Source organism: Oncorhynchus kisutch, linkage group LG19 (genome assembly GCF_002021735.2).
Source record: "Oncorhynchus kisutch isolate 150728-3 linkage group LG19, Okis_V2, whole genome shotgun sequence".
NCBI lineage: Eukaryota > Metazoa > Chordata > Actinopteri > Salmoniformes > Salmonidae > Oncorhynchus > Oncorhynchus kisutch.
In genome coordinates, this window is record NC_034192.2 from 78,553 (window position 1) to 96,082 (window position 17,530).

General features: G+C 47.0%; 1 pseudogene; it reads left to right on the forward strand.

Moving 5' to 3' along the window:
* Window positions 1–17,530, forward strand: part of LOC109881868 (staphylococcal nuclease domain-containing protein 1-like) — a 356,997-nt pseudogene that overhangs the window by 54,108 nt on the left and 285,359 nt on the right.

The following is a 17,530-nucleotide window of genomic DNA, read 5'->3' on the forward strand; positions in this document are numbered from 1 at the left end:
CGAATATGTGTGTGTTGCATCATGGCAAAATATTGAACAACACTGGTCAGAGGTGGCCATTTTTCCCTGTGTCGTAAATCAGCACCTCTACAAGGCCTGGGGTGTATTCATTACTCCGATTCTGTTGCAAAAGGTTTCTTAAACGGAAGCAAACTGAACAAAACAGGGAACGACCTACTTGAATTTGTCCATTAGAAACTCTCGTTTAGACTGATTACACCCCTGCGCTGCTCTAATTTTCGCTTTATCGCGCACACACACACACACACTGAATCAGGCCTTCTCTTTACACGTGCTCTGTGAATATAATTACGTGCACCGGGAGATTTAGTATGTGCTTTAATACACCACTAAAGATGAAGATCTCCGGGTTAGCAGATAGATGACGACCCATCCTTGGTGTTTGTGCAAGTGTTTTCCCATGCTACCCTTCTGTCTCTTTCTGGGCTCCTCAAACTCCTTCTCTTCTCTTCCCTTTCTCATTCTCCCTCATCTCTTACACACACACACACACACACATCACTGACCCACAGATGACACTGACTGCCACAATTTCCATCTTCGTCATCTTCATCTGTAGCACTCAATCCCTTTCCAGTAGGAATCTGAACAGGTGGTCATCACACCAGCGTCATGGTCAGACTGAAAATGCACTCCCTCGTCCCCTCCAACCATTACAGTTTCCATTTTAAGGGTATAGATTACACGTGAAGTGCCTCTGCCGCTGATCCTCGTGGTGGAGCCGGGGAGCTTGGAAACTGTATCCCCCCCTCTGAGCCGGAATGGCTCTCTGAGTGTTTATTACCCACAGCTTCATTTCTCCTCTGCGGCTCAAAGACCTGATGGTTTCTCCTTAACTCGCTGGATGATGGGATGAACCGTAATGGTGGCCACTCTGTCTCACTCTCTCCCTCTGATTGATCACAGGGCAATCAAGAACGGGAAAGGGCTGCATAGCAAGAAGGAGGTCCCCATCCACAGAGTGGCTGATATCTCTGGGGTAAGATGGATTAGTGTGAGAGTGTGGGTGGGAGAGAGAGAAATGTGTGTGTGTGTGTGTGTCTTTGAGGAATAGTTGTGTGTGTTTACTGTTATGTGACTAGGCTTATATCTTGTGTGTTTTTCCCCCTGGAGAGTGTGTGTGTGTGTGTGTGTGCAATGTTCATGCACTTTCTTGGGCCAACATTCTTCTTGATAATATAATTGCCAAACCTTGACCCACCAGTCTCAATGCCCTCCAGTCTCTCCCAAGCCACTCCCCAGGACATGCCTTGTCATCTGATCTATAGATGACTCACTCTAAGTAATATCCATAATACCAGCCCCCCCGTAACCCCCCATATTATAGCAATAAAGTCCCATCTAAATATAGTTCCCTCTGCGTTAATAAAGTCATCCAGGAAGTTGTTTACGTGTTCCATGGACAGCAGACAGCGTCTCTGCTTGTGAAAATTGATTGGGCTGCTCACTAAATGAAGATTAGATTTTACTCCGTGCCCATAAAATGTGTTAACGGGGAGTAATGAGATGCACGTACGTACCCACACTCTCTCTCCACACTCTCTCTCCACACTCTCTCTCCACACTCTCTCTCCACACTCTCTCCACACTCTCTCCACACTCGCTCCACACTCGCTCCACACTCGCTCCACACTCGTTCCACACTCGCTCCACACTCGCTCCACACTCTCTCCACACTCGCTCCACACTCGCTCCACACTCGCTCCACACTCGCTCCACACTCGCTCCACTCTCGCTCCACTCTCGCTCCACTCTCGCTCCACACTCGCTCCATGGCCCACGTGTGTTAAAGCACATAAAGGAATGACGGCTGGGGACACACACTCCCTCCCTCTCATTCTGACCACCTTAAATCTTTGTTTTACGAGGAGACTTGTCCATGCTTTAATGGACTGGGCAGTCAGTCTAGGACGTGTGTTATTGTTTAACGCCCGCATAGACACACACGCTGTTCTCCAGTGTAATCAGGTGTGTGTGTTGATCTTGCCCAGCCCCTCTCTAAAGATGCTCCATCTCTCTCAGCAGCCCTCTCTGTGTTTCACTGCAGCCATAGAGGGGATACGACACATTTACATGTCAGCTTGTTTCCCCGTCACTCTGAAGACTGACAGCCGCCCAGGAATAGATCCTTGATACCATGCCAATCTGTTGATGACTTCTGCCAGTCAGGGAGAACAAGCGCGTGTGTGTCTCTTCCTCCATCTTAAAGTACTGCTCCCTCTTGGCTGGAGAGCTGGGCTGTGGAGGCTGTAGTGGCCGGGCCAGGCTAATGTAATGAGCTTTCTAATAAAAATACAGAGATGGCAGCTAACAACCCGATCCACCGCACCCCTCAGCTCTCTGCCTGTGACACACACACACACACACACAGGGATATTACCGAGAGGGATTATGTAGATGAAGTGGGTTATATTGAGAAGAATACAGTGGGGATATATAATGGAGTACAGTGGGGTGTGTGTGTACAGTACATACAAAGGTGCTGAGTGGATATGGCACTGGGGCTCTCTCTCTCTCTCTCTCTCTTCACCCCCCAACACAGGTTACATAAACACAGTCCCTCCTGACTCCTGCCCCCCAGCCCAGCTGGTATATATGTGTGTGTTCACCTGTTTCCCTATTCCCATTGCCCACCTTTCTCCATCCTAAGAGTTCATCTGAACGGAGAAATAATGTGTAGTGTAGGGCTAGATTCCTGCCCAGTAACTTTAATCACCACAGCAATGTTGACTTCGCACCCTGCAATCCTGAGCTACCTGGCGCTTGATGGAATAGTTCCACCTTGTCAACAACATATTTCCTCATCCTGCTCACCCAGTACATCTATCTGTTTTGCCAGAACACATCTCTCTTCCTCTACACACACCTCCCCACCCCACGGCATCTAAATCATGAGAGAGTGCTAGTGAGTCACTGCCTGGTTTGTTATGGCTGCATTGGCCTGCCTGCCTTGGCCTGCCTGCCTTGGCCTGCCTGCCTTGGCCTGCCTGCCTTGGGCCTGCCTTGGCCTGCCTGCCTTGGCCTGCCTGCCTTGGCCTGCCTGCCTTGGCCTGCCTGCCTTGGCCTGCCTACATTGGCCTGCCTGCCTTGGCCTGCCTGCCTTGGCCTTCCTACATTGGCCTGCCTGCCTTGGCCTGCCTGCCTTGGCCTGCCTGCCTTGGCCTGCCTACCTTGGCCTGCCTGCCTTGGCCTTCCTACATTGGCCTGCCTGCCTTGGCAGAGTTAATATAACTCTCTCTCTCTGCCATTGATTCATCAGCCTGTCTGAATAGGCAATGATTTAGCCACGCTTGTAATTTTGGCCTTGGTGTACCCATCAAGCCAGTGATTCAACAGAAAGGGAGAAAGAGAGACGAGGCCTAGCAATGTCATGGTGAAATCATTGGTCCGTTCACCCTTACCGAGAAACCCCACGCAATGAACTTCAACCTAATTTACTCATCTGCATATGAAGTGGATGGACTGAGGTGTATGATCCACTATCAGACCATCCAATTGACATGAAGATCTGCATTTATAGGGTGAAGCTGCTACTCTGAACATGTTTCTTTCTTCTCCAGGAAACACAGAAGGCCAAGCAGTTCCTGCCTTTCCTCCAGAGAGCGGGCCGCTCAGAGGCGGTGGTAGAATACGTGTTCAGTGGCTCCCGCCTCAAACTCTACATGCCCAAAGAGACCTGCCTCATCACCTTCCTCCTCGCCGGTAAGTAGTCCATCCGCGAGGGCTACATCCTGGTTTAGCTAACTACATCCTGGTTTAGCTAACTACATCCTGGTTTAGCTAACTACATCCTGGTTTAGCTAACTACATCCTGGTTTAGCTAACTTTCTTCCACTGTCCTTCCAGTTACTCACAAATCAAATGTATATGTCACATACACAGTTTACAGCAGGATATAAGGTACTGTGAAATGCTTGTGCTAGGAGCTAACAGGGCGATGTGTCTGTCAGCCCATCTTGTTGGCTACCTCAGAGATTGGAGCAGTGCCTGGTTAGACTATTAGTCATCAGTCTTAACTCTGTAACCAACATTTGTTTTGGTTTACTTACAGTTTAATAAAAACATAGGCTAGTAGGGGAGTGTGTGTACAGTATGTGAGGTTAGGGGTGTGTGTACAGTATGTGAGGAGAGATGTGTGTGTACAGTATGTGAGGTTAGGTGTGTGTGTGAGAGGTTAGGGGTGTGTGTACAGTATGAGAGGTGTGTGTGTGTGTACACTATGTGAGGAGAGGTGTGTGTGTGTACACTATGTGAGGAGAGGTGTGTGTGTGTGTACACTATGTGAGGAGAGGTGTGTGTGTTGTACACTGTGAGGAGAGGTGTGTGTGTTGTACACTGTGAGGAGAGGTGTGTGTGTTGTACACTGTGAGGAGAGGTGTGTGTGTACACTATGTGAGGAGAGGTGTGTGTGTTGTACACTGTGAGGAGAGGTGTGTGTTGTACACTGTGAGGAGAGGTGTGTGTGTTGTACACTGTGAGGAGAGGTGTGTGTGTGTACACTATGTGAGGAGAGGTGTGTGTGTGTGTACACTATGTGAGGAGAGGTGTGTGTGTGGTGTGTACACTGTGAGGAGAGGTGTGTGTGTGTGTGTACACTGTGAGGAGAGGTGTGTGTGTTGTACACTATGTGAGGAGAGGTGTGTGTGTGTGTGTACACTATGTGAGGAGAGGTGTGTGTGTGTGTACACTATGTGAGGAGAGGTGTGTGTGTGTGTACACTGTGAGGAGAGATGTGTGTGTGTGTACACTGTGAGGAGAGATGTGTGTGTGTGTACACTATGTGAGGAGAGGTGTGTGTGTGTGTGTGTGTACACTATGCGAGGAGAGGTGTGTGTGTACACTATGTGAGGAGAGGTGTGTGTGTACACTATGTGAGGAGAGGTGTGTGTACACTATGTGAGGAGGTGTGTGTGTGTGCACTGTGAGGAGAGGTGTGTGTGTGTACACTATGTGAGGAGAGGTGTGTGTGTGTACACTATGTGAGGAGAGGTGTGTGTGTGTACACTATGTGAGGAGGTGTGTGTGTGTACACTATGTGAGGAGAGGTGTGTGTGTGTACACTATGTGAGGAGAGGTGTGTGTGTACACTATGTGAGGAGAGGTGTGTGTGTACACTATGTGAGGAGAGGTGTGTGTGTACACTATGTGAGGAGAGGTGTGTGTGTACACTATGTGAGGAGAGGTGTGTGTGTACACTATGTGAGGAGAGGTGTGTGTGTACACTATGTGAGGAGAGGTGTGTGTGTACACTATGTGAGGAGAGGTGTGTGTGTACACTATGTGAGGAGAGGTGTGTGTGTGTACACTATGTGAGGAGAGGTGTGTGTGTGTGTACACTATGTGAGGAGAGGTGTGTGTGTGTACACTATGTGAGGAGAGGTGTGTGTGTACACTATGTGAGGAGAGGTGTGTGTGTACACTATGTGAGGAGAGGTGTGTGTGTACACTATGTGAGGAGAGGTGTGTGTACACTATGTGAGGAGAGGTGTGTGTGTACACTATGTGAGGATGGGTGTGTGTGTACACTATGTGAGGAGAGGTGTGTGTGTACACTATGTGAGGAGAGGTGTGTGTGTACACTATGTGAGGAGAGGTGTGTGTGTGTACACTATGTGAGGAGAGGTGTGTGTGTGTGTACACTGTGAGGAGAGGTGTGTGTGTGTGTACACTATGTGAGGAGAGGTGTGTGTGTGTGTGTGTGTGTACACTATGTGAGGAGAGATGTGTGTGTGTGTGTGTACACTATGTGAGGAGAGGTGTGTGTGTGTGTGTGTGTGTACACTATGTGAGGAGAGGTGTGTGTGTGTGTGTGTGTGTGTGTGTGTACACTATGTGAGGAGAGGTGTGTGTGTGTGTGTACACTATGTGAGGAGAGGTGTGTGTGTGTACACACTATGTGAGGAGAGATGTGTGTGTGTGTGTGTGTGTGTACACTATGTGAGGAGAGGTGTGTGTGTGTGTGTGTGTGTGTGTACACTATGTGAGGAGAGTTGTGTGTGTGTGTACACTATGTGAGGAGAGTTGTGTGTGTGTGTGTACACTATGTGAGGAGAGGTGTGTGTGTGTGTGTGTACACTATGTGAGGAGAGGTGTGTGTGTGTACACTATGTGAGGAGAGGTGTGTGTGTGTGTACACTGTGAGGAGAGGTGTGTGTGTGTGTGTGTGTACAATATGTGAGGAGAGGTGTGTGTGTGTACACTATGTGAGGAGAGGTGTGTGTGTGTGTACACTGTGCGGAGAGGTGTGTGTGTACACTATGTGAGGAGAGAGGATGTGTGTACACTATGTGAGGAGAGAGGTGTGTGTGTACACTATGTGAGGAGAGGTGTGTGTGTACACTATGTGAGGAGAGGTGTGTGTACACTATGTGAGGAGAGGTGTGTGTACACTATGTGAGGAGAGGTGTGTGTACACTATGTGAGGAGAGGTGTGTGTACACTATGTGAGGAGAGGTGTGTGTACACTATGTGAGGAGAGGTGTGTGTACACTATGTGAGGAGAGGTGTGTGTACACTATGTGAGGAGAGGTGTGTGTACACTATGTGAGGAGAGGTGTGTGTACACTATGTGAGGAGAGGTGTGTGTACACTATGTGAGGAGAGGTGTGTGTACACTATGTGAGGAGAGGTGTGTGTACACTATGTGAGGAGAGGTGTGTGTACACTATGTGAGGAGAGGTGTGTGTACACTATGTGAGGAGAGGTGTGTGTACACTATGTGAGGAGAGGTGTGTGTACACTATGTGAGGAGAGGTGTGTGTACACTATGTGAGGAGAGGTGTGTGTACACTATGTGAGGAGAGGTGTGTGTGTACACTATGTGAGGAGAGGTGTGTGTGTACACTATGTGAGGAGAGGTGTGTGTGTACACTATGTGAGGAGAGGTGTGTGTGTACACTATGTGAGGAGAGGTGTGTGTGTACACTATGTGAGGAGAGGTGTGTGTGTACACTATGTGAGGAGAGGTGTGTGTGTACACTATGTGAGGAGAGGTGTGTGTGTACACTATGTGAGGAGAGGTGTGTGTGTACACTATGTGAGGAGAGGTGTGTGTGTACACTATGTGAGGAGAGGTGTGTGTGTACACTATGTGAGGAGAGGTGTGTGTGTACACTATGTGAGGAGAGGTGTGTGTACACTATGTGAGGAGAGGTGTGTGTACACTATGTGAGGAGAGGTGTGTGTACACTATGTGAGGAGAGGTGTGTGTACACTATGTGAGGAGAGGTGTGTGTGTGTGTGTGTACACTATGTGAGGAGAGGTGTGTGTGTGTGTGTGTACAATGTGAGGAGAGGTGTGTGTGTACAATGTGAGGAGAGGTGTGTGTGTACACTGTGAGGAGAGGTGTGTGTGTGTGTACACTGTGAGGAGAGGTGTGTGTGTGTGTGTACACTGTGAGGAGAGGTGTGTGTGTGTACACTGTGAGGAGAGGTGTGTGTGTGTGTGTACACTGTGAGGAGAGGTGTGTGTGTGTGTACACTGTGAGGAGAGGTGTGTGTGTACACTATGAGGAGAGGTGTGTGTGTGTACACTGAGGAGAGGTGTGTGTGTGTGTACACTATGTGAGGAGAGGTGTGTATGTGTGTGTGTACACTATGTGAGGAGAGGTGTATGTGTACACTGTGAGGAGAGGTGTGTGTGTACACTGTGAGGAGAGGTGTGTGTGTACACTATGTGAGGAGAGGTGTGTGTGTACACTATGTGAGGAGAGGTGTGTGTGTACACTATGTGAGGAGAGGTGTGTGTGTACACTATGTGAGGAGAGGTGTGTGTGTACACTATGTGAGGAGAGGTGTGTATGTGTGTGTGTACACTATGTGAGGAGAGGTGTGTGTGTACACTATGTGAGGAGAGGTGTGTGTGTACACTATGTGAGGAGAGGTGTGTGTGTGTGTGTGTGTGTGTACACTATGTGAGGAGAGGTGTGTGTGTGTGTGTGTGTGTGTACACTATGTGAGGAGAGGTGTGTGTGTGTGTGTACACTATGTGAGGAGAGGTGTGTGTGTGTGTACACTATGTGAGGAGAGGTGTGTGTGTGTGTGTGTACACTATGTGAGGAGAGGTGTGTGTGTGTGTGTACACTATGTGAGGAGAGGTGTGTGTGTGTGTGTGTACACTATGTGAGGAGAGGTGTGTGTGTGTGTGTGTACACTATGTGAGGAGAGGTGTGTGTGTGTACACTATGTGAGGAGAGGTGTGTTTGGGTGTGTGCCAGACATATCAAGCCGGGTGCAGCATCGCGGCCCCAGTTCAGAGGTCACGGTGTCTGATGTCAGAGCTAGTGGAGCACCCAGCTGTTAGCAGTCATTCACTACGAAGGTCGACAGGGGTCTGGTGAAACAACGCCAGCCGCCCCTGGCACCATTGGAATGGCGTGTAGCTGATGTGACCTTTCACCTCATGCGGGCATTGACCCCCCCCCCACTGGATCCCAGCGACCTCCCCACTCTGCCTCGTCTGTCATTTTGTGCCAAGCCAGGTGAATGAACGCAAAACTGATTGCAAATCAGTGTCAAAAGCAGGGCTCTCCAACCCTCTTCCTGGAGAGCTACTGTCCTCTAGGTTTTTGCTCCAACCCTCATCTAGTTCCCCTGATTCTAGAAAATTGTTCTTTGCTAAGATGAATCAGGTCAGTTACAACTGAGACTGGATTGAAAACCAGTGTGCTTCCGTTATGTTCCTGGTGGCTCTCCAGGAACAGGGTTGTAGAGCCCTGGTCTAGGGAGCATTTGAGGTATGAGGTGACCATTTTGTGCCCGGGAAACAAGCAGAGTGACAGTTGCAAGAGAAATATAGGCTACAATGTACTGTAGATTGGTTATGGTTGTGTTTATACTTTCTGTCTGGCAGCTCAGCTTTCTGTCTGGCAGCTCAGATTGATTTGTGCAGACAATTTAGATCCGAATCGGTCGATAGCAGGAATGCTTGTGTGTTTTAGATTAGATGAGACTCCATTTACTCGACTAGCCGTAATAGAAGCATTACATCTAATCCAGGCATCTATCTATCGGTCTCTATTTCAGCTCTGTCATTGACCAAACAAAAGAAGAACCCACTTCATTCATTTCCCAACAGGACGCCACCATTTATTCATGATCGCATCATCCCCGGTTTAATTGTGCATGTCTTCCATTGTAAATGTTTTAATTAATTTGGTCATTTGTTTCTAAATGTCTTTCCCCTTTGTCATTGGTTTTTGTAATGAATCATTTTCTCTGCCAGGCATTTAGACTTGACCCTCTCTCTCCATCAAGACACCTAGGCCTTTATTAAGACTGGTTGGAAATTTGACATTATAATTTGACACGCATACACACGCGTGTGTTTTCTGTCATTGGAAATTATTTTATTCAATCAGTGGTTATTACCATGTGACAATAAGCACATTATGGCACAGAGCCTGGGTTTATTTGATTAAGGCCGTTCCCCGGTAAAACGGTTTTCTGCTAGGAAATGACAGTTCATGTTGTCTTTAATAAACACATTAAGGCCAGATTAACGCTGATTGATACAAACGATCCCTGCTCCCTTTTTTAATATGAGGTGCTTCCGTTATGGTTAGCCACCGCACCGCATCCTGACCACCCTCACCTTTCCTGGAACGGTGTGCTTCCGTTATGGTTAGCCACCGCACCGCATCCTGACCACCCTCACCTTTCCTGGAACGGTGTGCTTCCGTTATGGTTAGCCACCGCACCGCATCCTGACCACCCTCACCTTTCCTGGAACGGTGTGCTTCCGTTATGGTTAGCCACCGCACCGCATCCTGACCACCCTCACCTTTCCTGGAACGGTGTGCTTCCGTTATGGTTAGCCACCGCACCGCATCCTGACCACCCTCACCTTTCCTGGAACGGTGTGCTTCCGTTATGGTTAGCCACCGCACCGCATCCTGACCACCCTCACCTTTCCTGGAACGGTGTGCTTCCGTTATGGTTAGCCACCGCACCGCATCCTGACCACCCTCACCTTTCCTGGAACGGTGTGCTTCCGTTATGGTTAGCCACCGCACCGCATCCTGACCACCCTCACCTTTCCTGGAACGGTGTGCTTCCGTTATGGTTAGCCACCGCACCGCATCCTGACCACCCTCACCTTTCCTGGAACGGTGTGCTTCCGTTATGGTTAGCCACCGCACCGCATCCTGACCACCCTCACCTTTCCTGGAACGGTGTGCTTCCGTTATGGTTAGCCACCGCACCGCATCCTGACCACCCTCACCTTTCCTGGAACGGTGTGCTTCCGTTATGGTTAGCCACCGCACCGCATCCTGACCACCCTCACCTTTCCTGGAACGGTGTGCTTCCGTTATGGTTAGCCACCGCACCGCATCCTGACCACCCTCACCTTTCCTGGAACGGTGTGCTTCCGTTATGGTTAGCCACCGCACCGCATCCTGACCACCCTCACCTTTCCTGGAACGGTGTGCTTCCGTTATGGTTAGCCACCGCACCGCATCCTGACCACCCTCACCTTTCCTGGAACGGTGTGCTTCCGTTATGGTTAGCCACCGCACCGCATCCTGACCACCCTCACCTTTCCTGGAACGGTGTGCTTCCGTTATGGTTAGCCACCGCACCGCATCCTGACCACCCTCACCTTTCCTGGAACGGTGTGCTTCCGTTATGGTTAGCCACCGCACCGCATCCTGACCACCCTCACCTTTCCTGGAACGGTGTGCTTCCGTTATGGTTAGCCACCGCACCGCATCCTGACCACCCTCACCTTTCCTGGAACGGTGTGCTTCCGTTATGGTTAGCCACCGCACCGCATCCTGACCACCCTCACCTTTCCTGGAACGGTGTGCTTCCGTTATGGTTAGCCACCGCACCGCATCCTGACCACCCTCACCTTTCCTGGAACGGTGTGCTTCCGTTATGGTTAGCCACCGCACCGCATCCTGACCACCCTCACCTTTCCTGGAACGGTGTGCTTCCGTTATGGTTAGCCACCGCACCGCATCCTGACCACCCTCACCTTTCCTGGAACGGTGTGCTTCCGTTATGGTTAGCCACCGCACCGCATCCTGACCACCCTCACCTTTCCTGGAACGGTGTGCTTCCGTTATGGTTAGCCACCGCACCGCATCCTGACCACCCTCACCTTTCCTGGAACGGTGTGGGTGTGTGTCTAATAGTTTCTTAATTTATTTGTGTATGTTGTGTGTTATTGCTGCCTGTGTGTTTGTGTGGTCATGACTTTGCCTTCGATGCCGTGTTACGTCTTTGTCTGTGTGTGTCCCGTGTGTGTATATTGTGTGTGGTACATTGTATGTGTGTGTATTGCTCAGAGTTCATGTGCGCCTCTGTGGTTCTTATTAAGGTTAGAGACCCCTGCTATATGGGACTGTTGGCATACCATAACTACCCCCTGTTATCTTTTACCCCACATACCCGTATCTACTAACACTACCCCACTTCTATCTTCATGTCCTCTCAATGTGCCAAAGTTCTCTCCCATGTTTTATCTCCCTATGTAACCCTGTGTGAAATGTCATATGGGCTGCATCCCAAATGGCACCCTATTCCTACTTAGTGCACTACTTTTGACCAAGGCCCTGATGAAAAGTAGTGCACTACAGTGCCTTCAAAGTATTCATACCCCTTGACTTATTCCACATTGTGTTGCTACAGCCTGAATTCAAAATGGATTTCATAATTTTTTTTCTCCCCCTCAACCATCTACACACACTAACCCAGAATTACAAAGTGAAAATACATTTTTCAAATTTATTGAAAATGAAATACAGAAATATTTCACTAACACAAGTATTCACACCACTGAGTCAATACTTTGTAGAAGCACCTTTGGCAGCGATTACAGCTGTGAGACTTTCTGGGTAAGTCTCTAAAATCCTTCCACACCTGAATTGTGCAACATTTGCCCGTTTTATTCTTGAAAAAATATTCAAGCTCTGTCGAATTGGTTGTTGATTATTGCTAGATTTTCAAGTAGATTTAAGTAAAAACTGTAACTTGGCCACTTGGGAACATTCACTGTCTTCTTGGTGAGCAACTTCAGTGTAGATTTGGCTTTGTGTTTTAGCTTATTGTCCTGTTGAAAGGTAAATTAATCTCCCAGTGTCTGGTGGAAAGCAGACTGGACCAGGTGTTCCTTTTTTTTTATTTAAAAAAAAATTCACCAGTCTTTAACAATTACAAGCATACCCATAACATGATGCAGCCAACACGTTGCTTAAAAATATGAAGAATGGTACTCAGTCATGTGTTGTATTGGATTTGCCGCAAACATAACATTTTGTATTCAGGACAAAAAGTTAATTGCTTTGCCACATTTATTTCAGTATTACTAATAGTGCCTTGTTGCAAACATGATGCATGTTTTGGAATATGTTTTATTCTGTACAGGCTTCCTTCTTTTCACTCTGTCAATAACGTTAACATTGTGGAGTAACTACAATGTTGTTGATCCATCCTTCCCGGCGACTGAGTTAGGATGGACGCCTGTATCTTTGTAGTGACTGGGTGTATTGACCATCCAAAGCGTAATTAATAACGTCACCAAGCTCAGCGGAATATTCAATGTCTGTTTTTTAAATCCACGAATGGTTGCCCTTTGAGGCATTGGAAAGCCTCCTTGGTCTTTCTGATTGAATCTGTGTTTGAAATTCACTGCTCGACTAAGGTACGATACAGAGATGATGTGGTCATTCAAACATGTTAAACACTTTTTTTTCTCTTTTTTAACCTTTATTTAACTAGGCAAGTCCGTTAAGAACAAATTATTATTTAAACACTTATTATTTCACACAGAGCCCATACAATTTATGTGACTGAAGCACATTTTTATTTTAACTTATTTAGGCTTGCCGTAACAAAGGGGTTGAATTCTAATTGACTCAACATTTCAGCTTTTCATTTGTAATTCATTTGAAAAATAATCTAAAAACATAATTGCACTTTGATATTATGGGGTGTTGTGTGTCGGCCAGTGACACAACATCTCAAATGAATCCATTTTAAATTCCAGCTGTAACACAAGAAAATGTGTAAATACTTTCTGAAGGCTCTGTATATGAGCTTAAAGATGCAGTCCTGGATCTTAAACCCTTACAAATCCGTAAAAATAAAATTAATATTGGATATTGTAACATCATACAAATTGCAAAAAAATATTTACAAAATCATATGAAATAGAAATAGATGACTCAGTACACAATTGTGCACCATTTTCAGGGAACCTTTTTGACTCGTGAGCACTACTTACTTTAATTTGATCTATATTGTCACAACAAAATCCTGCAACAACCGAAATGGAATATTAGTCTATAATGTTGGTTGATTGGTGTTAGTGGGCTACAGGATATTTGCAATCATGTAAATATAACCATGTGTTAGTGAGGGTTTTCAGTGAATTTCACCAATCATACTTATTGACTCAAGACATTTCAGCTTTTTATTTTTAATTCATTTGTAAACATTTCAAAAAGCATTCCACTTTGACATTCTGGGCTGTGTGTGTAGGCCAGTGACAAACAATCAACAAAATGTGGAAAATGTCAAGTGGTGAAGACTTTCTTGAAGGGAATAGGAAGCCATTTTGATCTGTTGCATGTTGAACACCAGACGTCCGTCACCCTCCAGACCCCTTCATATAGGCTACTCACAATCACATAATGTATTGAAGGTTTCCACATCTCTAGAACATATGGATGGGATTGTCGAGGCCAGATGGGTGCGTCCGTGTAATGGCCAATCTGTTTGTAATGTCAGGCAGGAATTCAACTAGATTGGAAGGAGGCTCTCCAGAGAGGTTGTGTGCGTGTCTAGTTGAGTGAGCTTTCCTGGGCGCCATACCAAATGGACATAAATCCTTGTAGACAGAAGTGTCGTGTCTCTTGAGGTCTGCTTATTGTGGAAGTCTGATGCTTTACCTGTTGACACCAAAGAACCCTGCTTTACCTCACGCTGCTCCTCCCTCTACTGTATTACCTCACGCTGCATCTCCCCTCTACTGTATTACCTCACGCTGCATCTCCCCTCTACTGTATTACCTCACGCTTCTCCTCCCTCTACTGTATTACCTCACGCTGCATCTCCCCTCTACTGTATTACCTCACGCTGCATCTCCCCTCTACTGTATTACCTCACGCTTCTCCTCCCTCTACTGTATTACCTCACGCTTCTCCTCCCTCTACTGTATTACCTCACGCTGCATCTCCCCTCTACTGTATTACCTCACGCTTCTCCTCCCTCTACTGTATTACCTCACGCTGCATCTCCCCTCTACTGTATTACCTTACGCTGCATCCCCCCACTACTGTATTACCTCACGCTGCATCCCCCCACTACTGTATTACCTCACGCTGCATCCCCCCACTACTGTATTACCTCACGCTTCTCCTCCCTCTACTGTATTACCTCACGCTTCTCCTCCCTCTACTGTATTACCTCACGCTGCATCTCCCCTCTACTGTATTACCTCACGCTTCTCCTCCCTCTACTGTATTACCTCACGCTGCATCTCCCCTCTACTGTATTACCTTACGCTGCATCCCCCCACTACTGTATTACCTCACGCTGCATCCCCCCACTACTGTATTACCTCACGCTGCTCCACCCTCTACTGTATTACCTCACGATGCACCTCCCCCTACTGTATTACCTCACGCTGCTCCACCCTCTACTGTATTACCTCATGCTGCACCTCCCCCTACTGTATTACCTCACGCTGCATCTCCCCTCTACTGTATTACCTCACGCTTGACCTCCCCTCTACTGTATTACCTCACGCTGCACCTCCCCCTACTGTATTACCTCACGCTGCTCCACCCTCTACTGTATTACCTCACGATGCACCTCCCCCTACTGTATTACCTCACGCTGCTCCACCCTCTACTGTATTACCTCATGCTGCACCTCCCCCTACTGTATTACCTCACGCTGCATCTCCCCTCTACTGTATTACCTCACGCTTGACCTCCCCTCTACTGTATTACCTCACGCTGCACCTCCCCCTACTGTATTACCTTACGCTTGACCTCCCCTCTACTGTATTACCTCACGCTGCATCTCCCCTCTACTGTATTACCTCACGCTGCATCTCCCCTCTACTGTATTACCTCACGCTGCATCTCCCCCTACTGTATTACCTCACGCTGCACCTCCCCGTTCACTGAACTTTCTTCCAGCCAGGACAATGGCAACAGAGACAAAACACGATATACACAAAGCAAATGTTTTACTTCATAATTATCAACTAGGTATGTGAATAGTAATAATCTAGCTAGCCAGATAGTTAAACATGCAAAAATGACCTAAAACCAATGTTTTGCAATGCAACACAAATTTACATTTTCTATGTATAACTACCAATTCTTTGTGGCTAGCTAGCTAGCTAGCTAGCCCTATTGATTTACTATGGACTTACTCATTCACTGAATCATCTTCCAGACAGGACAACAATCGCAATCGAGACAAAACAATATATACACAAATCAACCGTTTTACTTCACAACTATCAGCTGTGTGTGATTTGTAATAATATAGCTAACCAGATAGGTAGGCAACAACCCATCTGCCATGCTGACCCTCAACACGGGGGCCCCTCAGGGGTGTGTACTTAGTCCACTCCTGTACTCCCTGTTCACCCATGACTGCCCACTCCAACACCACCATTACATTTGCTGATGACACAACAGTGGTAGGGCCTGATCACCAACAACGATGAGACAGCCTATATGGAGGATGTCAGAGACCAGGCAGTGTGGTGCCAGGACAACAACCTCTCCCTCAGTGTGAGCAAGACAAAGGAGCTGATCGTGGACTATAGGAAAGGGAGGACCGAACATTCTCATCAATGGGGCTGTAGTGGAGCGGGTCGAGAGTTTCAATTTCCTTGGTGTCCACATCACCAACGATCTATCATGCTCCAAACACACCAAGACAGTCCTGAAGAGAGCACAACAAAACCTTTTCCCCCTCAGGATACTGAAAAGATTTAGCATGGTTCTACAGCTGCACCATCGAGAGCATCCTGACCGGTTACATCACTGCCTGGTATGGCAACTGCTCGGCATCTGACTGTAAGGAGCTACAGAGGGTAGTGCATACGGCCCAGTACGTCACTGGGGCCACGCTTCCTGCCATCCAGGACCTATATACTAGGCGGTGTCAGAAGAAGGCACCAAAAATGGTCAGACTCCAGTCACCCAGTCAAAGACTGTTCTCTCTGCTACCCCATGGCAAGTGGTACCAAGGCGCCAAGTCTAGGACCAAAAGGCTCGTTAACAGCCTCTACCTCCAATACATAAGACTGCTGAACAATTAATCAAATGGCCACCGGAGTATTTACACCCCCCCTCCCACACACACACACACACACACACCGACTCGCTACTGGTACCCCCATATAGCCTTGTTATTTTGTTTTTATTTTCTACTTCTATTGTTCTATTTTTCTACTTTCTACTTCTAGTTTATATAGTAAATATTTTCTTAACCAGCAATGCAGTTCAAGAAATTGAGTTAAGGGATTGTAAGTAAGCATTTCACGGTAAGGTCTACACCTGTTTTATTCTGAGCATGTGACAAATAAAATTTGCCATGATTTTAGTTTTGCAAGATAGATTTAAATTCTTTGTGGCTATCTGGCTAGCTAACAGTACTAGTACTTGACTTATTATGGACTTGCACTCTACGGTATGTAGGCAGGTAAACATGCCAAAATGAACACTGCATGTATTAACGTATCAAGACAAAATATTGTAGTCAGGCAACATATGAGATGTGAATAGGCAACATTTCATTCCCGAAGTTGTAGTGTATTTTCTCTCGCTTTAGCTGAAATAATTGCCCTCGTTGATTTCAAGAAATCGTGCTCCGTTTCACATACTTTGATTTGGACCCGTGCTCCGAGCACTGCAGTATGCATTTTGAGAAACACTCTCTCTGTCTGTCACTGTGTGTGTTCTCTCTCTCACTCTCGCTCTGTGTGTGTGTGTGACATACTGTGGCTGTTGCAGTGACCTTATTACCGTCACACCGGCAGTCATCACCACAGTCAAATTCCACGTGACTGTTGAGTCACGGTAATCTCCTCTTATGCATTCAGGACACTAATGGCCTGGTACTCAGCGCTCTATTGTCAATCAAAAATCACATCAACACATCATCAAAACAGTATCATGCTTTTAAAACTCACCTCACTGTGATGATCAATTCAAAGCAGTTCAACAACCGGTTAAAACTGAGGGGAGAACATGGTCGTTCTGGATGTTTCAAAGCCGAACATTAATTCAAAACACCATATGCGTATTGGAACATATGCATACGCATTAGGCCTATTTATCCCACCCCCCAAAAAACGCAATTAAAAATAATGCTTGTGCTATTATATAATAGATAGGGTTAGGGTTAATAATAGCCTACGCACAGAAGAAAAACAGATTTAAGATGTCTTCGGTACTTAATTGGTCTAGCCTTTTGCTTGTGGACATTATTATTATTATTATTATTATTATTATTATGCTGCATACTGGATGGACTG